This window comes from Erpetoichthys calabaricus, chromosome 2 (assembly GCF_900747795.2).
Source record: "Erpetoichthys calabaricus chromosome 2, fErpCal1.3, whole genome shotgun sequence".
Lineage (NCBI taxonomy): Eukaryota > Metazoa > Chordata > Cladistia > Polypteriformes > Polypteridae > Erpetoichthys > Erpetoichthys calabaricus.
In genome coordinates, this window is record NC_041395.2 from 16,301,058 (window position 1) to 16,312,522 (window position 11,465).

General features: G+C 43.7%; 1 long non-coding RNA gene across 1 annotated transcript; it reads left to right on the forward strand.

Annotated features, from left to right (window-relative positions):
• Window positions 1–10,901: 10,901 nt before the first annotated feature.
• Window positions 10,902–11,058, forward strand: LOC127526817 (uncharacterized). The gene is made up of 2 exons (XR_007934255.1): window positions 10,902–10,939; window positions 10,972–11,058. It is a non-coding gene; the product is annotated as an uncharacterized LOC127526817 (long non-coding RNA).
• Window positions 11,059–11,465: the final 407 nt, after the last annotated feature.

Genomic DNA, 11,465 nt, shown 5'->3' on the forward strand with positions numbered 1-11,465 from the left:
ACTAGCCAACCCACGGCGTAGAATATGCAGCATAATTACGTATTGATGGGTGAACACTTCCTGAAAGACACAGTTGTCCAAATGGGGTGGGTTTGAGGATACGACTGTAGGTGAATGAAAAGATGGAACTCTGGAGAGGGCAACATACAATTGTCCATGACTGACAATTGGAGGACCGCCATCGCACTCTCATTCAGTGATTCACATCCGCGACAAACAAACTGTTTTACACGCTGCATACAGCGATTCACATCTGCAACAAACATGATTTTTCTTAGATTTTTTCTTAGACAACTCACAGAGACCCGTCCACCAACTGTAAGACCATGGGATACCCCTCGCAAACTGTTTTACACGCTGCATACAGTGATTCACATCAAAGCATACACACTGCCTGGTCATGTGCCCGGTCGCAAGAGCAACTCACGGAGACCCGCCCACCAACTCTAAGACCATGAGATACCTCTCTTAAACTGTTTTACACGCCGCATACAGCGATTCACATCTGTGACAAACATGCTTCTTCTTAGATGGTCCTGTCGCATCCACCCTCGCACTCGAAGCATACACACTGCCTGGTCATGTGCCCGCTCGCAAGAGCAACTCACAGAGACCCGCCCATCAACTCTAAGACCATGGGATACCCCTCGCAAACTGTTTTACACACTGCATACAGCGATTCACATCCGCGACAAACATGCCTCTTCTTACATGGTCCTGCCGCGTCCACCCTCGTTCTCAAAGCATACACACCACCTGGTCATGTGCCCGCTCGCAAGAGCAACTCACAGAGACAGGCCCACCAACTCTAAGACCATTGCATGTAAAACAGTTTGCAATGGTGGACGCGTTCGTACGTCGTAACCGAAAAGAATAATGAAAAGTCAACATGGCTCAGAGGTGCATGTGGAGAGTAGCAGAGACGAATGCGAATGACGCCTTGTTTTGTGAGTTGCTGCATCCGAGTTGGTGGGCGTGGCTCTGCGAGTTGTCGTCATATCCAATGGTCTTAGAGTTGGTGGGCATGGCTCCGTTCTGCGTGCTCCATGGGTGTCTTGATCGCTGGCGGCTTAGTGAATTATATATATAGATATGCCCACCCAAATATATTATATATATATATATATATATATATATATATATAATATATTTGGGTGGGCATATCTATATATATAATTCACTATATATATATATATATATATATATATATATATATATATATATACAGTGGGTATGGAAAGTATTCACACCGTCTTCAATTTTTCACTCTTTGTCATATTGCAGCCATGTGCTAAAATCATTTAAATTAATTTTTTTCCTCATTAATGTACACACAGCACCCCATATTGACAGACAAAAAAAAGAATTTTTGAAATTGTTGCAGATTTATTAAAAAAGAAAAACTGAAATATCACATGGTCCTAAGTATTCAGACCCTTTGCTCAGTATTTAGTAGAAGCACCCTTTTGAGCTAATACAGCCATGAGTCTTCTTGGGAAAGATGCAACAAGTTTTTCACACCTGGATTTGGGGATCCTCTGCCATTCCTCCTTGCAGATCCTCTCCAGTTCTGTCAGGTTGGATGGTAAACGTTGGTGGACAGCCATTTTTAGGTCTCTCCAGAGATACTCAATTGGGTTTAAGTCAGGGCTCTGGCTGGGCCATTCAAGAACAGTCACAGAGTTGTTGTGAAGCCACTCCTTCGTTATTTTAGCTGTGTGGTTAGGGTCATTGTCTTGTTGGAAGGTAAACCTTCGGCCCAGTCTGTGGTCTTTAGCACTCTGGAGAAGGTTTTTGTCCAGGATATCCCTGTACTTGGCCGCATTCATCTTTCCCTCGATTGCAACCAGTCGTCCTGTCCCTGCAGCTGAAAAACACCCCCACAGCATGATGCTGCCACTGCCATGCTTCACTGTGGGGACTGTATTGGACAAGTGATGAGCAGTTCCTGGTTATATATACACACAGTGATGCTGTTGGCATGTATATATACATGTCAGTTATTGGCTAATAGATGCATTAGATGTAGCACCTATTATAAGGTACACTATATAGCCACATGTTTGTGGACACCTGACTGTCATGCCTATACGATTCCACTCCAAAACTATGTACAATAATATGGAATTGCTTCCCCCCATAACAGCCTTCACACTTCTGAGAAAGCTTTCCACAACATTCTGGAGAGCGTCTTTGGGAATTTGCGCCCATTCAGTCAAAACAGCATTTGGTCGAGAAGCCATGTCTACCAGTCGGTGTTCCAATTCATGCCAAAGATGTTTAGTCAGGTTGAGGTCAGGGCTCTGTACAGGCCACTTGTCATGCTGGAACAGAACAGGGCCTTCCCCAAACTTTTGCCACAAAGTTAGAAGTACGCCATCTTCTCAAATGTCTATTTATGCTGTAGCATTAACAGTACCCTTCATTAGAACCAAGGGGCCTGAGAAACAGTCCCAGCCTCCACCAAACTTTAGAGAATTCATTAAGTAGTCCAGAAGGTTGTGTTCTCCTGGTATCCACCAAGATTTGTTTCTCGTCACATACTGAAATGTGATGTATTACCAGACAATTCACTTCCACTGATGTAGTCCAATGTGTGAAGCTGCTTGGCCATGGATACCCACTTCAAGAAACTCCCAGTGCACAGTTCTTGCCCTGATGCTGCTCCCACGGGCAGTCTGGAATTCTGTTGTGAGTGGTTTTTGAATTGGGGTTGCCTATAGTGCATTTGTAGTTGCTTAGCTATATAATAACACTTAAAAAAGCGTTGCTTGCTCTTAATATGACTTACAGAGCACCAAAGATGTTGTTAGTCACTAAGATATAAACAATATGACAGTTATAATTTGTTACTAACCCTCACCTATTCTGTTTCTCTTCTCGGTACTCAAATGTGGCACTTGGTGCCACGGCCCACCTGCCAAGTTGTTTTGCCTAAGGTAAAGTCATCTCTGATGGAGGATCATAGGAATCATGGAGGGGTCCTTTTATCTGATTTGCTGGCCCAGCACTGACTCAGCTGTGGAATGGCCAATGGGGGAGGCGGTTTGATGGCCGAGGTCTCCAGGACTTCGAACAAATCCAAATCCTATTATGTGATATCATTTACTGTTGAATTCTGCTCTGTACTTGTAATATTTTTATTGCACTATTGTATTGTATTGAGGATTATTTGTGTTCTGTGTATTGTATTGTATTTACCCCCTTTTTTAGTTTACCCACTTTTTTTTTGACACCCACTGCATGTCCCACCTACCTGGAAAGGGGTCTCTCTTTGAACTGCATTTCCTAAGGTTTCCTCCATTTTTTTTTCCATACAAGGGTTTTTTTTTTTGGGAGAGTCAAGGCTGGGGGGCTGCCAAAAGGCTGGGCCTGTTAAAGTCCATTGCGGCATTTCTTGTGTGATTTTGGGCTACACAAAAATAAATTGTATTGTATTGTATTGCACTTGAACTGCATATACTAGTCAGTAATTGATGTGTAATACGAGTTGACAAGGGTTTTGAATGCCCTTAATGAGCCTTACAAAGCAGCAATGAAGGACTGAATGGCCAGCAGTATGTGAAGACTCCTCCAAATTATGACGTTCAGCTACTTCATTGTTAACAGGAGCATCAAATCAAGACACAGCCAAGCAGTCTCCATTGACAAGCCTTATGTTTGAGCTGAAGAGCTCAGTGACTTTAAATGTTGCACTGTCACAGGATGACAGCTTTGCCATGATTTCTGCTTGATATGCCTCAGTCAACTGTTAGTGCTACTATTGTGAAGTGGAAGCACTGAGGAGTAACAGTAGCTCAGCAATGATGGTAGACCACACAAAATCACAAAGCAGGCCCACCGAGTGCTGAAGTGTATAGCCTATAAAAATTGACCATCCTCTGTTTCATCACTCACATTCAGAGTTCTAAGCTGGCAGTGGAAGCAACACCACCACAAGAACTGAGCATCAGAAGCTTCATGAAATGGGTTTACATGGCCGAGCAGCTGCACACAAGCTTAAGATCACCGTTGAGTGATGCCAAGCGTCGGCTAGAGTGGCGTAACACACCACCATTGGACTTTGGAGCAGTGGAGATGTATTCTCTGGAGTGATGAATCATGCCGTTCTATCTGGTAGTCTGGTGGACCAGTGGTGGTCTGCCAGATGTTAGAATGCTACTTTCTGGACTGCCTAGTGCGTATTTGTAAAGTTTGGTGGAGAAAGGATAAGGGTCCGAGGCTGTTTCTCAGATTTCTGGTTCGGCCCCTTGGTTCCAGTGAAGGGTGCTATTATGTTATGTTACGTGTAGCAGTAGAGGCGTGGAGCCACCTCTTGAACCCTCAGGTACCACTCTGAACACGAGGTAAAAGTATAACTAATATTTATTTCTCTGTTATACAGTGCACCAAGCACCCTCCACTCCACACTCATATAATCAATAAACTCTCTACAATAATCAATCCTCCTCGCCCAGACACTTCGCTACCCTACCTCCCAGCTCAGCTCAGTGTACTGGGCTTCCCACAGTCCTTTTATAGCCCCTGACCCGGGAATGGTTCCTGGCACAACCCACAAGTCCGTTCCCTTCCGGGTCAGGGCAAACAGTCCTCTTCTTCATCCCGGGAGCATGTCGTTTCCTCCAGTCACGTGACTGTGACGCACTCCCGGGTTATAGGGCACGCAAGAGCCCACTAGCCCCCCTACAGCGACTCCCGGTGGCCCCCAAGGTATCCAGCAGGGCTGTGTGTATAAACTACAAAGTCCATGAGGCCCTGCTGGAAGTCGGGGCACCATCCTGCTGTCCGGAGGGCTCCTCCTAGCAGCCTGGGGGTGGCGACCGGAGTCCATAGCCGGTCGTCCATCACATACGTTATGTAACATTACGTTATGTTATGTTACATTATGCTATGTTATGTTATATTACAGCAAACAAAGACATTTTTAACAATTGTGCACTTCCAATTTTGTAGTAATAGTTTGTGATGGCCCTTTTCTGTTCCAGCTTGACTGTTGCTATGTGCATAAAGCCAGGCCCATAAAGCCATGGAAGAAACTGAGTGGCCTGCACAGGGCCCTGACCTCAACTGTACCTTTTGGAGGAACTGAAATGGTCAATTATGGACAGGTCTTCTCGTCCAGCATCGGTACCTGACCTCACAAATGCTCTTTTGGCTGAATAGGTACAAATTCCCACTAACACCCTCAGAAATCTTGTGGAAAGCCTTTCCAGAATAGTGGATGTTCTTATAGCCACAACAGGGTGGCGAACTCCATTATAATAGCCATAATTTTGGAATGAGATGTCCAACAAGCTCATATAGATGTGATGGTCGGGTAGTGAATCACGCTAAGTGTGTTCAGGGTTATTTTATTGAGACATCTGGTGTTACTGCCCTAGCAGACCATAGCTTATCAAGGCAACTCTTGATGCGATGGAGGAAACAACCCTGGATGAGGCTTCAGTCCATCACAGAGTCCAATCTCACACACACCATCACTCACACGAGGTCAGTCTGGAATTACTAAATAACTTGACTTTCAGTCTTTGGGAATGTTGAATGAAAACTCGCTTCCAGAGTTGACAAGGGTTTTGAATGCCCTTAATGAGCCTTACAAAGCAACAATGAAGGACTGAATGGCCAAAAGTATGTGAAGACTCCTCCAAATGATTGAGTTCAGCTACTTCATTGTTAACAGGAGCATCAAATCAAGACACAGCCAAGCAGTCTCCATTGACAAATCTTATGTTTGAGCTGAAGAGCTCAGTGACTTTAAATGTTGCACTGTCACAGGATGACAGCTTTGCCATGATTTCTGCTTAACCCCTTAACCGCCCTCTGCCGGATATATCCGGCACCGTTGTTTTATTGCTAACGCCATACTGCCGGAATTATCCGGCACATTTGCCTGTGGTTATATGAATGCCTGGCAAGTAGTATAACTGACGGTTTGGCGTGGGTATTATTACTACGTTGTATTTCGACAAGTCTGTGGTTGTTTTGGCCGGTCATGTGACGTGATTCGCATGTAACAGCTGTGAATATGGCGAAACGTAAACTGACTTCAAGTGAGGCTTTGCAGGCGATTTTGGACAGTTCTGATCATGATTGTAGCAGTTCTGAAGAAGATTTTAGCGACAATGATGATCAGCAACGTGCGCTGCATGATACTGTGAATGACGACGCATCGGATGACGGCGCTGAGTGGGTGTATCCCCAGCATCTCAACTGGACTGCTGCCCGTGGTGAACTACCTTTTCTGCATTCATTTGAGGGAACGTGTGGCTTTATTGTTGATGTAAACAATTACACTGCTGAGCAGTTTTATGAGCTGTTTGTGTCACCTGATTTGATCAGACATTTTGTTCATCAGACAAATCTGTATGCAGCACAGTTTATTGAGAAAAATCCCAATTTACCTCCACATTCCCGTGTTCGTGCTTGGTTTGACACTGATGAAAACGAAATGAAAAAATTCATTGGGATTTTGATGTTGATGGGAATAATCAGAAAACCAGATATTGAGATGTACTGGTCTACAGATCCTATGTATGCAACACCTATTTTTGCAGCTGTCATGACACGTAACCGATTCTCTTTGCTGCTGAAATTCTTTCATTTGAATGACAACAGAAATGAGCCAGATAAGAAAGATCCAAACCGCGACCACTTGTTCAAGCTACGTCCTTTGATTGATCATTTATTTGAAGCATTTCAGTTGCCCTACATGCCAGGACCGTCAGTTGCAGTTGATGAAAGTTTATTGTCGTGGAAGGGCCGCTTACAGTTTCGACAGTATCTACCATTGAAAAGGGCACGGTTTGGTATCAAGATGTTTTGCTTAGCTGAGAATTCAGGTTACATTTATAGATTTCGTGTATACACTGGCAAAGAGGATCCTATGAGTAGTATTTCAGCAGTGTTGCCAGATGAATGTAAGGACTTTGGACTTTCAGAAAAACGCTGTCATGTCTGTTCAAAGAAGGGTCAGCGTAGAGACGTCAAGACCTTCTGCTCAAAGTGTCCCAGCAATCCAGGACTTTGTGCAGTTCTCTGCTTTGGCCTGTGGCACAGCAAACTCAAATACTGGGAATGAAACTATGATTGACTGAACTACTTTTGACTTTTGAATTACTTTTGACTGTTCCGTTTTTGTAGTTGACAATAAATCCAGAAGCCTGAGAAAAGGTACATTTTGTGCTTTATTATGTGTTTGCCCATTTCTAGAACTTGCAGAACATTTAGTGGTCAATACTGCTTGAATAAATGTAAAAAATGTAAAAAAAATGTAAAAAAGTAAAAAAACGAAAATTGTTCAGATTTCGCCTGGCGTGGGGAATATTTAGGGAGTTGGCGGTTAAAGGGTTAATATGCCTCAATCAACTGTTAGTGCTATTATTGCGAAGTGGAAGCACTGAGGAGCAACAGTAGTTCAGCAATGATGGTAGACCACACAAAATCACAAACCAGGCACACTGAGTGCTGAAGCACATAGCCTTTAAAAATTAACTATCCTCTGTTTCATCGCTCACATCAGAGTTCCAAGCTGGCAGTGGAAGCAGCACCACCACAAGAACTGAACATCGGAAGCTTCATGAAATGGGTTTACATGGCCGAGCAGCTGCACACAAGCTTAAGATCAATGTTGGGTGATGGCAAGCGTCAGCTATGGTGGTGTAAACACCACCATTGGACTTTGGAGCAGTGGAGATGTATCCTCTGGAGTGATGAATCATGCAGCTCTATCTGGAAGTCTGATGGACCAGTCAGGGTCTGGCAGATGTTAGAACGCTACTTTCTAGACTGCATAGTGTCTGTTGTAAAGTTTGGTGAAGAAAGGATAAAGGTCTGAGGCTGTTTCTCAGGTTTCTGGTTCAACCCCTTGGTTCCAGTGAAGGGTGCCATTATGTTATGTTATGTTATGTTATGTTATGTTATGTTATGTTATGTTATGTTATGTTATGTTATGTTATGTTATGTTATTTTATGTTACGTTATGCTACGTTATGCTACATTACGTTATATTACAGAACACAAAGACATTTTTAACAATTGTGCACTTCCAACTTTGTAGTAGAAATTTGTGATGGCCCTTTTCTGTTCCAGCTTGACTGTGTCTATGTGCATTAAGTCAGGTCCATAAAGCCATGGAGGAAACTGAGTGGCCTGCATAGGGCCCTGACCTCAACTGTACCTTTTGGAGGAACTGAAAAGGTCAATTTTGAGACAGGTCTTCTTGTCCAACATCGGAACCTGACCTCACAAATGCTCTGTCGGCTGAATGGGTACAAATTCCCACTAACACCCTCAGAAATCTTGTGGAAAGCCTTTCCAGAATAGTGGAAGTACTTATAGCCACAACAGGGTGGTGAACTCCATATTAATAGCCATAATTTTGGAATGAGATGTCCAACAGACTCATATAGATGTGATGGTCGGGTAGTGAATCAGTCTAAGTGTGTCCAGGGTCATTTTATTGAGACATCTGGTGTTACTGTCCTAGCAGACCATAGCTTATTATGGCAACTCTTGATGTGATGGAGAAAACAGCCCTGGATGAGGCCTCAGTCCATCGCAGAGTCCAATCATGCACACACCATCAGTCAGTCTGAAATTACTAAATAACTTGACCGTCAGTCCATGGGAATGTTGGAAGAAAACTCGCTTCAAGTAGGTTGAGAGAGCTATTTAACCCTTAAACCGCCACGACCAGTTATAGTCGGTCCCCAAAGCAATTTGCCAGCACCCCGGAGTCGAATATATTCAACATCATTCGTTGAATACCGCAATCGGCTGTAGTCGGTTCCCAGTGCAATTGGCCCAGCATGCTGGAGCTGATCAGTCCCCGTGCCGTACATTCGTTGAGCAGCTCATGACCACTGGCGCCCCCTAGTGAATCAGCATCACTGTCCCTGCGATTCAGCCACTGCACTAGGTTAGCCTGCAGTGTTGGCCTCTGTGTGTTTGTGTACAGCCAGTTCAAGCACAGTTGGTGATTTACTGAATTTCATCAATGGCGTCAGTTGCGCCTTGTACATATAATAAGAGATTGTTGCAGTAGTTTTTTTTATAGTGTATAGTTTAATGTGTTCCATTAAAATTTCACTGTTTCTTGGTGAATTATGACATCTCCTTAAAAAGTGTAGCGAAAATGTATTTGGTGTCTGGGGTTGCATTAAAAATCCCCAAACCCCCAAAGTATGTGGCAGTTTGGGGGTTAAAAAATAATTCTAGGATATTTTTGAGAAGATGCTACATTCCCACCTATCTCCTTTAAGAAGATTCAAGTCACCATATTTTGAGGCTCTTCACACCTCCACCGTCCTCACATAAAATCTTTGATCAGCAACTTTCAAAAACTGTTTAAACCTCCCAGCCCAGAAAATCACCCCAACTGCCATGTTGTTACCGTCCTTACTGCTGGCTCTTATTGTTTTGTATGGTGTGCTGCACCACCTTATAATGTGCGCTGTATAGAATATGCTAACCGGACCCCCTGTATTTCATTTTATAGATAGATAGATAGATAGATAGATAGATAGATAGATAGATAGATAGATAGATAGATAGATAGATAGATAGATAGATAGATAGATAGATAGATAGATAGATAGATAGATAGATAGATAGATAGATAGATACTTTATTAATCCCAATGCGAAATTCACATTCTTCAGCAGCAGCATACTGATACAATAAATAATATTAAATTAAAGAATGATAATAATGCAGGTGAAAAACAGACAATAACTTTGTATAATGTTAAATATTAACGTTTACCCCCCCCGGGTGGAATTTTACATACAAGTATTACTCTGTTACAGACAGAACTCGAATCCATAAGAATTCCAGTTCACTTTTTACAGAGGGCAATAAAATCTTTATACTTTAATAACTAAAACGTAGGTAATTTCCTTATAATTAAGTCTACTTCTGAAACACAAATCAATCCTCAAAGTAATAAAAGAATATGTGCCAAGTTAAATAATGTCAGTGAATAGGCATCCATGACTTTTCCTTAAGGTTTAAGAAGTCCTTCTCTGAGTCTATATTAGGCCTCAATTATTGCATCAGCATTGGTCCTTAAAATGACTGATAATTAGAAGAAAATTGACAGGAAAGCTGAGGTCGCATTGAAGGGTGAAGCGCACTCTGTCAAAGAGAAGTGAATTTAGCGGTTTATGTCTTGCAGACTTCTCATCTGCCAACTCAATGCGCAGATTATCTGTTCTACCTATTCCCAAATCCACCATTATGTATCCACATACAGGAGCTGTATGATTCAGTATTCTCAGGAAACAAAATCAGGCGTCTTGCTTGAGTTTGTGGTTTAAAGATTAGCATTGGTACATTTATGTATAACCGACAAGATGCCACTCACGCTCTCCTTGCTCATTGTCTGTCACCTTACCACCCACCTATTTTTAATTCTGTTTAATGTATTATGAGGTTATAGGGGATTACAGCATATGTTCGCATTATGTGAGACAAAGTAGGGACCATAAGAACCCACCCTTTGGAATCTTGTCTGGCATTATGGTGTGCCAACCAAGCTCATCAGCATCATTGGAAACTCCTATGGAAGGAGTTGCTCATGAAGGTCATTTGACACATGCCATCCTAGTGAAGACCTGAGTTCCTTAAGTCTGTGTGCTTACTCTCAGTTTCTCTTCCTGCTGATAACTGGCTGGCATAATGAAGATGTCCACACCCCATTCAAAGACTGGGAACCAATGGACACACTTTACTCAAGTTAAGGATTTGGACTTTGATGATGACTTGGTCCTACTGACCTACACCCACCATCAGATGCAGGAGAAGACATAAAATGTGGCGAATGCCTCAAAGAGAGCTGATCTTGTGGTATAGTGGGTCCACAGCTCACGTCAAGAGGCCCGTTTTAAAAAAGGGGGTGTGGTGGTTGAGTGGCTGAAGCAGTTCCAGGGGGATTCATGGTGTGGGCGTTTCTCACCTAAGTGCACAGGTGAGAAACCGTCCACATCCGTAATCGTTCCCAGGAGCTGCTGATTGCTACAGCTGCCACGTCCTCATTATAAATAGAAGCGCGAGGTGGCTTGGAAGGAAGAAAGAAGGAAGGAAAAAAGGCCGAGGTTGCAGGAGAGCAGGAAGCAGCAAGCAGTGTGGAGAGAGAGAGAGAGCCGGTGCGAGCGAGGCCCCTTAGGCAGCTGGACAGTGAGCCCTACCTAGGGCTGTTGGAAGTGGTCGCTCCCACTGAGCATTGTATGAAGGAACGGGAGTGACCGGTAGTAGGAAAGGCTGGCCGCGTATTGCCAAGAAGGCAGCAGGAGTCAGGAGGCTTGGACGATGAATTCCCTGACGTGGGCGTCCTGGTTGCCAGGGAAGCCAAGTCTCGGTCTGGAGAGTGCGCGACCGAAACCAGGGATTGGGAGGCCTCCAGACCAGTGGAGCGGAAAGAAGGTCAGCAGCAGAAAGGGCGACTCCCCTGCTGCGTGGCCCAGATG